The sequence below is a fragment of the Camelus bactrianus genome, chromosome X (genome assembly GCF_048773025.1).
Source record: "Camelus bactrianus isolate YW-2024 breed Bactrian camel chromosome X, ASM4877302v1, whole genome shotgun sequence".
Lineage (NCBI taxonomy): Eukaryota > Metazoa > Chordata > Mammalia > Artiodactyla > Camelidae > Camelus > Camelus bactrianus.
Window position 1 is genome coordinate 95,722,209 of NC_133575.1, and position 12,602 is coordinate 95,734,810.

A 12,602-nucleotide genomic window follows, 5' to 3' on the forward strand; every position below is an offset into this window, starting at 1 on the left:
GAGCTGAGTGGAAATGAAAACACCACAAGTTAAATATGAAAACAAATATATGTATGTATATACATGACTGGGACACTATGCTGTACACCAGAAATTGACACAGTGTAATTGACTGTACTTCAATAAAATAAAATAAAGAAAAAGAAAACACCACACACGTTAAATTTGTGAGATGCAGCTAGAGCAGTGGTTAGAGAAACTTACAGCATTGAATTATTAAATATTTATGCAGCCTCCCACTCACCAACATAAGGATATTCATGCAAAGAAAAGTAAGGAATGAAGGACAAAACCCAGCCCTGAATGCAACTCCAATCATAGAAAAGTGAACCACTGCAGGTAAGAATTAAAGGAGAAGGTATAAGTGGTATCAAAACTAGTTCCGAACCCCAAACTACTTACCTTGGTAGTAGATGCTTCGTGCTAATTCAGGTCTAGGCTAACAGGAGGTTAGGTGCGGGAAGGTCAGTGAAGGCAGGCTGGAGAAGGCGGGGGGTCAGAGTGAACCAGAGCAGCACGTTGCTGGCAGAGTTGATGAACTCTGATCCCAAGACAGAGGCTTGATTTTAAAATGTTTCTTGCTAAGGATGGTTTTTCCCTGGGGCCTAATATGCTTATCCCCTTATAAATAAGAAGCCTCTGGATGGGTTCTGTCCCTAACTGGGATAAGAATAGAGATGGCAGGATTGCAGGCTGATTAAACTCTGTTAATTCCCAAATATGGTCCTTACATTAGAATCACCCGAGGAACTGTTTTTAAAACTTCTCCAGGCCTGCACCCCCGGAGAATCTGACTCAGTATATCTGGAGTGAAGGGCCTAATACGTTCAGTTAATTCTGATTCTGACGATTCCTAGTTTGCATACTGGTATAAGTATTAACAGTAAAAATAATTGCTAACAATTACTGAGTACCTGCCATGTGCTAGGTCCTATTTACACACTTTACATATGTTGTTAGATTTAATTCATGAACAAAAGGGCATTGTGAAGACCAGGTGAGGAAGTACAAGTGGAGCTTATCTACACTCAGGAAACAAAGAAAATCATCTTGACATAGAGGCAATAACTTTTCCATGACCTGTAAAGACATGAAAAATGTGATTAACACTGACTAAGGCAATAAAAAGATTGGTGATATCAGGCTTAGTCATGAAAAAAGACCAAAAAAGGATAAAGTTTAGAGGCAGCGTGGACCCATATACAAAGAGGTATGATCCAAACTTGGGCCAGTACAAAAACAGATTGACTTCAAGGATTCTGTACTATACCAGAATTCCTCATCTGTTCAACATTCTGCCTCCTCCAGTGCCAACTCAGGGTTAAACCAGATCCAAAAAGACCTACACCTTCTAGGTTCGAGTAGAAATAGAATGGCTTCCTGCATATCTAAATCCTTCATGAAGTCTTCCCAGATCACCTTGGTGAGAACAAGTCTTCCCAAATCACAGTCTGAGGTCATTCTTACCCTCAGTACTCACCATCATCTTAAAGTGTAACTGCCCCCCGATGGCATGTGGTATGAATACCTTACTCATTTTATGTTTCATTTCCTGCTTGCATCTTGTAAGCATGATCTTTTGTCTGTATTATTGACGTCTTGGATCAATTATCCTGGAAAGCACAAAAGGTGCCTGCATAACAGTACCTAGCAGTGGTATATCTAATTATCATTCATATTCTTTGATAATGATATATATAACCCTAGGAGATAAGTACCACCACATACTGCATTGAAATAAGGATCGTGAAAGCCTTGAATATAGTACAATAATATCATAACATCATTCAGGTTAAAATTTTGTGAGGGTGGGGTAACAGCTCTTTAACAGTCTGATACTCAAATCCAAGGACATCTAGCAGTCATCTGACAAAAACCAGAGGTCACCTAAGCTAGAGCTTAAGTACCAGGTCATTTTCTAGCTCCTATTGTTGAAAGGAAAGCAATTTCTGAAATGCAATACTGCATTTTGCAAGTTTAAGTGCCCTGTGCTCAATCAAAATCTCCTTTCCTTCTTCTCCATTAACACCTCCATTTAACAACACATCAAAGGAATTAAGCTTTGTCAGCCTGGCCTATGTAGAAATGGTCATTACAGCTTAAAACAGAACCTAAGTGTCAGAAACAAAAAGCAGTTCTTCTTACATAAATGTATATCTTCTCAGGTTGCCACACTTCCTTTGGTCACTATTTCCAATATTCCTCCTATTGTTATTGTTATTTATATCAATTTGCATTTATAAATACAACAAAAACTGTATTCAATCAGCATGAATTAGCATATTTTAAAGAGCTCCTCCTTTTATTCTCAACTCTAGACCCAATAAAATCTTTGGCCCTGACAGTATCTCTAGAAATGTTATTTAAAATTTCAATTAAAAACTTAAACATTTAAACCTGCTTCTTATAAGTGATAAGATAGAATGCTAAATGTCTGTAATATTATAAGCTTCATTCTACCTAAGAGGTAGCCTTTAGAGATCAGTGCCCATAAAAGTGGAAAAAAAAAAAAAATCAAACATCAGGCATAGTTTTTAATGAGATCTTATGTTACTTGGATCACAGGAACCAAACAATGGTTGCATGAGTTTTCTGATCTTTACAAACATGCTTATAAAAAGTAAGGCCATCATAAATCCCAGTTTAGGAACTCGGTCCCAATATTTAAAAATGTTTTCCTGGATTGAACCAAATCATGAGACCTGGGTGCCTGGACCACATATTTTGGTGTCATTTAGAAATATCTCTAACTTGAACGACCTGAGGTGTTGGCCATCAGCTAACCTTCAGGGCCATTACAAGATATATCCCTCTGTTTTATTTACTGAAAAGACAGGGCTACTTCTTCATGAGAACGCTAAGAAGTTTCTTTAGGATTCACTGCCAGAAAATGTTATTCTCCACCATGACTGGCTTTTTCTTTGATGGACACTGCAATTTCCAATAACTGACCACATTACCTTCTCTGTGTGGCCAGCCAGGTTTTTCAGAACCAATTCATGACCCAGGTGTACACAACATTTTGGGGGTAGTGACCTCATTTGGGGTACTAGTTTCACCCAGAAATCAAATTTTCTCATTTTCTTTTAAAAATACTGTAATTTTTTCATAAATCTGTTTTGAACATGGTAGGGTAGAAATAAAACAATTATATAATTGTTGGGAAAAAAGTAAGCCTACTAGGATTTCCACCCATACTTGGCTAAAGTGCTTTCTTGAAATAGAAAACGGCCCTATACCATAGACCAGTGACTTTCCAACACTAAATTGCAAATTACTTGTAGGTAATTTGACAAGCCAGAGCAAGATGCTTTAACTTTTTTTTGCCCCTACCATTTAAGACAAGACAGATGAACAACAGTCTTCCAACTTATCACCAGCTTGAAAGAGACAGGTTCAGGATTAATTATAAAGGTTTTGGAGTTCTTTAGAACAAGGCCCAGAAAAACAAACTTGTCACCTTAGATTCATCTTTTAGAGAATCATGTGAAAGCTACAGACCCAAGAAAATGCACATCACAAACTTGCATTCAATTTCTGGGGGTTCCATTGAAATCCCTCAAGTCCATTTATGAGCCTAAGGAACTCCTTTCTAGAAAAATGGCAAGCTTAGACACCAACCACTACAGCTCAGACCCTAGGTCCTGAGAAATCCTGCGTATTATATGATTTTCATGTAAAAGGTTCATGGACAGATAGTGGATTAGGGCTCCTGCTCACATTAGCTAGTAAAATATTCATACTGTGGTAACCATCTCAAAATATCCTGCTTTGCACATCTTCACTCCACATTTTCACCCCATAAGGAGTAAGTCTCACCTCACCCAACCTCCTACCTGGGTTTATCTTCCCTCAGAGGACCTACCTCTACCTAACATTAAATACTTGCCACTTGCCTCCATCAACTAGAGTGGAAGTTCCATGACAGCAGAAACTTTGTCATGCTCAAGGCTGTACCTCTGGTGCACAAGAGGCACTCAAATATTTTTTGAATAAATCTTCTATAGTCTCTATAGCAAGTTTTTGTAAATAAAATTTTACTGAAATTTGGTCATGCTCATTCATTCACATATCACCTATGGCTGCTTTCACATTATAATGGTAGAACTGAGGAGTTCCAACAGGGTCCATATAAATCTGCAAAATCTCAACTATTTACTACCTGACTCTATAGAAAAAGTTTGCTGACCCTCAACAGCACTCATTTGGCCTTTATTTCTCAAGCTAGGCTAGAAGCACCCTAGGTACAGGAATTAGGTCTTAATAATCCTTTACATACAGAACAAAGATACTTAAAAATAGCTATTGCTACACAAACACAGATTTCCTTTCAACATAAATTATTTCTGTACAGTTAAATTCAAAGTTAATTTTTCCATCCTCAATGCATTTCTAGCAAGGCCAAAAGCAAAAGGTTACCTGTGTTCAGTAACTTGGGGGACAGAGAGAATAGATACCTATGCTAAGTACTAGCAACTTTTCACAACTATGTAATCTTTAAAATGTGAGTGCAACATAACTGGAAAGCTCTTCCCTGAAATGTTTCAAACAAATGATTTTGAGGTGAACCTTGTTTTCTCAATGTCAAAATCATTCTAACAATGTATCACTTCTTTGTATGCCAGGCACACTGTGGGTGCTCAAGTCACTGAATGGATCAGTCTCCCACAAATAATCACTGTGCTCATCAATTTTTGCAAATTTAATTACCTGAAAGAATGCATCAAGATTTATTATCTCTTTACCAATTCTAAAATATGCTCAGCATTTATCAATTCTTTTTAAAATCACAGCCTTTATTTTCATTCTCTAAAAAAATTTAATTGGCATAAGTATCATTGGTTCCAAGGAACTGACAAGAGTAAATGGATAATTCTAGGCATGATTTCAGCCCACTGTTCACACCAGGTACAGAGGTAAGTAAATAGGATTTTTTCATATTATTGGATGTCATTTGGAAACATTACAGTCCATGGACTAAGACAGAAATGAGAAGGACTAGGAACCTTACTGAATTATCTTTGCTAAGTTATTTTGAATAAGCAACAATATACACAATGATATACAATGATTTGAGAAAACTATCGTTTATTTAGAAAAAAGGTTACACTGTAGAATTCAGTAGATAAAAAAATTTTCTTTTAAAAATGTCACTGTGAACCTTTCCAGATGAAAGTTCAGCAATACAAAGCTCCTGCAGCTGTAGAATTAAAACACAATTAACTTTTTGTTTCCCCCCCGCCCCCTCAGATTTTTCTAACATAATTACAAGAAAAAATGGCAAGGGACAAGTGAGTGCTGGTACCTTTTTCTTTTTTAAACAGGTTTTAATGTCATACACATACTATATAAAATGATTCCTAAGCATTGCATAAGACACTTCTCCCACTTTGTTTTTACTGACTAATACTAAAAACAGGCCAAATAATGAATTAAAACTGTTGTAAAATGAGGTAAATTCAAAATGGTTCAATAATTGTTTATTTTGTTTCAAACAATAAAAAGGAAGCATTTCCAATTCAAAAACAAAAACAAACAAACAAACAAAAAAAAACCCCGAACCAAATACTAAACCCAGGCAATATTTAGTTAACCTAAAGTGAAATTCTGTACATATGTAACCTTATTTGCTTGTTGGAAACTGTATGCAGCACATTGTGCTAAAAATATGGAACAGTTAACACTTTCAGCCATTTACTGAAAATAAACATGTAGAAACTAAGCAACAAGTTAAATACAGTAATGCACAACCTAACAATTTTAAGTGTTCGGCATGGAGCAAAAAAGCAGATTAACTGAATAATTTAAGGAGATGCAAATGGGCCCTCTTCATTCATAATTCTTGGCAATCTACTCAGGAAAATAAATTTCTGGTCACAGCTGAACAATTTCATTCCAATCTCACCTGAAAGAAACAGAGTGATTATATTGACAGATAAGAAAGTAAGGAAGAAAAGAAGGAAGTGTGGTGGGGGGATGGAAGGGGGAAGGAGGGATTAATGAAAGGAGGAAGGAGAGAGGGAAGGAAGTAGGGAACAATGAAGGAGAGAAAGAAAGAAGGAAGGAAGGAAGGAAGGAAGACTTAAGAAAGAAAGAAAAATCAATGAGTTGTCAATAACAAAGGCTTGAATTAAGTTCCTAGATAAAGATGAAATATTTGTGTACTTCTTATTACCCACTCTTAGAAACCATTAATGATAGGCACACTATGATGATTTAAAAAAAAAAAACAAACCACTGAACATTTTGTCTGTGAGGGAGAGAGGGGTGAAGAGGGTAAGGGAGGGAGTGGAGGGAGGAAAAAAATGAAACAGAAACAAGTAAAACATTCCACAGGGACAAGCAATAGCTTGTCAAAAGTAAACAGAACACATAGCAATGAAAAGGAACCAATTTTACATGATCAACAAAAAAGAGAAAAATGACATCACATTTTTCACAAGGACATGATTTTAATAGTAACTTATATTAAGATGCAATGTCTGCTAAATTATAAAAATTGCTTTAAAAATATATTGACTTAATTATACTCATTTCCTTTATGTATTGACATTTTTTCAAATACTGCATATTGAAATAAATTCAAAACATGATCATTACAACATGTGGCAAATAACTTCATATCTGCCTAACATTGTTCTCAAATTTTAAAGTTATGCTTAACGCATTAAACTTTATTGATGAAAATACTACATTCACATATTTCATAAAACCAGAGCTAAAAGGGCCTTCGAAAATAATCACACTTGCATGATATGCTGACAAATAATTTACATATTGTTTCTATACAGCATTCTGTTCACACCATGTATCATCTTGACATTACCAATTATAATTATAGATACACTAATGTTGAACTTACAATTTTAATACTTAAAAATCATTGTTCCTGTTCATCACTGATGAATGGATAAACAAAATGTGGTACACATTCATACAATGGAATATTATTCAGTTCTAAAAAGAAATGAAGTTCTGGTACAGGTTACAACATGGATGAACCTTGAAAACATGATGCTAAATGAAAGAAGCCAGACACAAAAGGCTACATATTGCATGATTTCATTCTTACGAAATGTCCAAAATAGGCAAATTCATAGAGACAGAAAATATATCAGTTATTTCCAGGGGCTAGGGGAAGGAGAGAATCGGGAGTGACTGCTAACAGGCGTGGGGCCTCTTTGTGGGGTGATGGAAATATTCTGGAATTAGTGGTGATGGTACAACACGGTGAGTATACTTTAAAAAAACCAAAAAACAAAACAGAAAAAAATGGCAAATTTTACATTATGTGAGTTTTACCTCAACTTTTTTAACTGCAAAAAAGGTCAATGTTTCAGTAAAGAGTACCATGATATCAGTATGGCCATAACTAGAATAAGAAATGGGTTCTCAATCATGAAGATGTCACAATTACCGGGCAAGGGAAATTCTGATGGTGTATTTAAGGACACGTTAAAGGATAAAACTGCTATTGCTGTTAAAACATGTGAAGATGATCTTTCCCAGGAACTGAAATTAAAAATTTTACAAGATGCCAAAATCCTCAAGCAATATAATAATCCCAATATTGTCAAACTTATAAGAGTTCGCACACAAATACAGCCTATCTACATAATTAAGGAACTGTTTCCAGGAGTTGATTTCCTCTCCTTTCTGAGAAAGAAGGATGAACTGAAACAGTTAGTAAAATTTTCATTAGATGCTGCTTCTGGATGGTGAATCTTGAGTAAAAATTGTATACACAGGGACCTTGCTGCAAGAAACTGCCTGGAGGTGAAAATAATGTTCTGAAAATCAGTGACTTTGGAATGTCTCGTCAAGAGGATGGTGATGTGTATTCATCTTCTGATTTAAAGCAGATTCCCATTATATGGACAGCACCAGAAGCTCTTAATTATGGGAGATACCGTTCTGAGAGTGACGCATGGAGCTTTGGCATCCTCCTCTGGGAGACCTTCAGCTTAGGGGTCTGTCCATACCCTGGAATGACAAATCAGCAAGCACAAGAGCAAATGGAAAGAAGATACTGGACGTCAGTCTCTCAGCAGTGTCCAGAACGTATTTATAAAATAACGCTGAAGTTCTGGGATTACAAACTTGAAAACTGCCCTGAATTCAGTGAACTTCATAAAGAACTGCCATCAAGAAGAAAGTCACATAGTGATGAAACAGTGCCAAACTCAGACTTCAGGATTCTGTCTTCCAGCAGAGTAGTATTTTCTTCTCATTAACAATAAGTTTATACCACATTACCTGAAATATTCTTCTAAGGTTATTTTTTTATGAACTATTTTTTTTTCAATATGTGCAACTTTAACCATTGTAAATAAGAAAGCACAGGCTCTAAGTGCAAGAGATCCCACAGATCTACCTTTTTCACACCTAGGACTGTTGACGTTTCTGAAAGGGTTTCTACTTCAGGTTCAGTTCAGAGCTGGCTATCCTCCATTCTAGACATCTCTACTTTCTTGGTGCTGTAAAACTCCATTGGTAATACCAAGTTTGCAGGACAAACTCCAACAAAAGATGGCCTTCCACTATGCTAAGACAAGATTACATGTGTCAACATCACTTTCTATTGTGAACTATCTAGACATCCTCGGGTTTTCTTCTTTTTTTTTTCCTTTTTGCCAGAAATAGGCCCTGTTGTATTAGTAAGGTTGTCATTTTCCTATGTTCCACCATGCCCTCCTCCTTTGTCAGGGCACCATAAAACTAATGCATGAAATGCCCTCAAAGAGCACCCTGTCTGAGTTGAGGCAGCTGATTTTAAATGATGTTGCTTCATAGAGAGCTGTGACAGGAATAAGCAAGTTTGAAAGGTAAGGTGATCTGGAGAAAAGGGCAGCTAAACTGGTGATCAAAGTACAGAAGAAAGGCAAAGAGAAAATCAGCCTTATTATCAGAGGTATGCCTTTATACATACACACACACACACACAAATTTTGTGATCAAATTCATGAAAAAGGTCCTAAGAAATATTTCAATAGTTCATAGATTCCTCATAAAAGAGCCCTCTGGATGGCAACAGAATTTATTTTGAGAAACTATAAAATAAAGCCCACTGAATTATAATTATTCTTGGTTAATTCTAGTAGGTACACACACACACACACACACACACACACCCCTCAAGCAGAAAGGCACAAACAGATGAAGTTGACACTTAAAAAGTCCAATGAACATTTACAAGGAAGAAGGAAGTCACAGGAGAAAGACATAGGAACACCTACCCTAATTCCACTTGACTCCTTCACTTACCTTTATACAGCTGCACAGGAATCCTTATCATAACAAACACACTTACTGAGGTGATCCATGTAGATAAAAATGGAACAGAGTTAAAACTAGGATTCTGCTGAACTGACTCTTAGCACATCCAGGGGTGCCTCTCAGGATAAATGTGTAGGGAATAGTCATACTCAGGGGTACATGTGGCATGGGAGCCTTTTGGAAGTGCTCGTGCCTATGTCCAGATGAAGAACAGCACAGCACCTGAGTGAATATTTGGTCTGCCTTAAGTGGAAGAAAGGCAGTAGAAAATTCCTCCTGTTCTCTCCAACTGGTGCTTGTGAATATCAACGCACAGAACGCATACCTCATGCTTTAAAGGATGATTATGAAGAGAAAAATAGTTAGGATCTATCATTTCAATCTCCTAACAAAACTTTTGTACACATTTAATGATTGCTACGTACAGACCCAGATGAAACCATAATAAACCTACCCTTCAAAAACATTTCACAGCACACAAAGCAACTTCTTAAACAGTATACTATCAAATGCTAAAAATAAACTGAACCCTCTTTTTTTGAGGGCAAAAAAGGTCAATGATGTTTCTCCTCAATCCCAAAGAGATATACTTAATACTTCTGGACATAGCCCTCTATGTAAAGTTAACAGGGTATCTGAAACATAGCAGGTAAAAAAAGAAAAATACTTGGTTGTTTGATTAGAAGGAACGGATGAAGTTATTGCCTTCAACAAGATCACAGCCTAAGGAGAGGGATATGCAACACTCTCATATATACATAGAAATCAGTGACTGTGACCAACACACGTGCATAAGCAATGGGCAAGTCCTGAGAAAGAAACTTAACTGAACACTCCCTACTCCAACACATATTACCAGCATCTAGGACTGTGCCTCAACACGGTAACACATTCCTAAAATAAGCAATCTGAGCGCTTATGAGATCAGGTTCCAAGCACAGACTGAAGAAAAAAGGCTCAGAACAGAAATGGCGAAATCAATTCTTTCAGGAGCTAGTGTATAATGAAAACAAATGAAGTGAGCTGTTTCCAGTGGGAACTGACTGAGGTAAACTATTAAAAAAGACCCACTCTCTATTTAAGGGAGATAGGCACATAGGCAAGTGTCATGCAAAAATCAGAACACAATGTTGCCAGACGTTCCAATTCCTCAAAACAAAATGAAATTTGAGTTTCTGTCAACTCTTCTGATTTTTTTAAAGGCAACCAATTTTTTTAAATGTTTAATAGCACGCGAGGCCATAAAGGTAAAGCCACATTCTGCCTAAGAGCTGAGAATTTGCAACTTTGGGTTTAAACGATAAAAGAGATAGGTTACACATAAAAGACTAGAGGTGAGAGATGTAAAATATATTAGGCTTCATTGGAGTGGAGGATTGGAATAGGAATATAGCATACTACAAACACAGATGGACAGGACAGAGCTAACTGCTAATGTTCTTTGAAATGAAGAACCAAGAATCCAAAACCAAAGTGCAAGAAGACTGAGCTTTTCAAAATCTAGAAGGAAGTCTCAGTTTAGCACAGCATCTGGTTCACAAAAGGACTCTCAAAAGTTAGCTGAACTCATGAATTGAGTACCATACATATCAAATTAAAATTGAGAAGTTAATGGTTCTAAATGGAAATTTTTCATAGACAGGAATTGGAGAAAAGGTTAAAGGCAAAGCAGCTAGTAGCGCTGAAGAGACTAAATCAAAGAGAAGATGAATTTGGGCAAAGACTTTAGCAATAACAAGTAACAGAAAGATACAGAGAATAAGCAGAAAGGATTTGGAAACTAAAAATTATGAGACAGGAAAAGAAGACAGAAGACATTGGAAGAAATTTAATGAAGGTCATTTATACTGTATTTTCTTAACTCTAACATGATCATTTTAATATTTCTGAAATCAGGGTGATACAAACCAATGTCATTTCTCTATCTACCTTTCTCAGAAAACAGTTCTAGAAACCAATAATGAATCTTACAATTAATGACAACTTCGAATCGTGGAAATGTGACATATGTAGCTGCTCTCTTTTCTGTAGAATATAAAATAAGAGAGGGAGCAGAAGCAGCAGATTTGAACTTGCTTAAAGGTAAATGGTGCCAATCAGAAATGATGAGACCTCTACATGAAAAGGAAGTACAACAGAAAGATTTTATCAACCCTAGTATATATCCAACAGAAGGAAGCAGCCAGGACAGCCAGAAAAAAGGAAAAAAATCAACCAGTTCCTCACAAAATTAAGAGTCTACCCAAGAAGAGAGTATAGTACATAGCTGATAACAAAAAACTGAACAGGATGAACATCAAGCTAACTATATCTTAAAAAGATATCTGAATAGAGAAGTGTTGCTACAAAGACCAGCAACCTAACATCTTTTTCTGCCTTTGGTCCTGAGAGATTATACAAATCCATGGCCAGTGTGAATGAGAACCCAAGGAAATCTGTAGCATAACCTTCACAAATGAAGAATAATATTTAGGTACTAAGTAAATGTATGAAATCACAGTGAAAGCTGTCAGTGACAATGGTTGGCCCATTCTAATGAAGATACAAGAGGTAGGGTTTTTTGTTTGTTTATTTTCTTTAATAATATTTCTTTAATAATGTGAAAGAGAGAAGTAAAAAGCCAAATGCCAAACTAAAAGGAAGGTTATGGTAACGAATGAAAAAATATTAAGAGTTTATAGTTCACTAGGGAAGACAGCTAGTTGTTGGGGTAGGGGATGGCCAGAATTTTTAAATAGGTAATAATATTTCTTTTATAATCTTTTTAATTTAAAAAAATCTACTAAATTCTAAACGCTCTCTCATGACTCTCATCTACTCTACTACTTAGATAATAAGCACAGAATAACAAAGCAGAGAAAGCACACTATTTGACAGAAAGTTACCTATCTGGCAACCTCAAATCCCTGCTTTGCAGCCAAAATAAGTATGACAAAATCTATACCATAAAGCTCATACCCTTATACAGAACAGGCTCTCAGACATTTCTCATTCTTAAACAACTGTAAACAGCCTTTGCTATCTATCTGGTTTTATAAAAGATTAGAAGCAGTGAATATTAGGGAGAGGGTAGAGACAGCGAGTCTACTTAATGTCATTAAAAAGTGACAGCTAATATGGAAGCAAGAAAATTGGCTATGAAAGAGTCAACAACTTCAAATACAGCCATCTTGAAACATTAAAAGCAAAGGGCAAATCATCCTACATACCTCAATAATCCTAAGGCACCACCAAACAGTAACTATTCAAATCATGATCTGAGAGCTCAGAAAAGACTGTATTAAGGCTGTGAACACTCCACACACAATTTTTTTTTAAGATGGATG

General features: G+C 36.2%; 1 protein-coding gene and 1 pseudogene across 8 annotated transcripts in view; one reads left to right on the top strand and one right to left on the bottom strand.

The window, feature by feature from the left end:
* The first annotated feature begins 4,865 nt into the window (after positions 1-4,865).
* On the top strand, positions 4,866-8,234 carry LOC105075958 (tyrosine-protein kinase Fer-like; annotated as a pseudogene).
* Positions 5,064-12,602, bottom strand: part of THOC2 (THO complex subunit 2) — a 100,061-nt gene continuing 92,522 nt past the window's right edge. For all 8 annotated transcript variants that reach the window (XM_074359529.1, XM_074359522.1, XM_074359523.1 and 5 more), the window contains one exon: positions 5,064-7,983. The gene's annotated coding sequence lies outside the window, so the exon portion shown is untranslated. The remainder of the gene's footprint in view (positions 7,984-12,602) is intronic.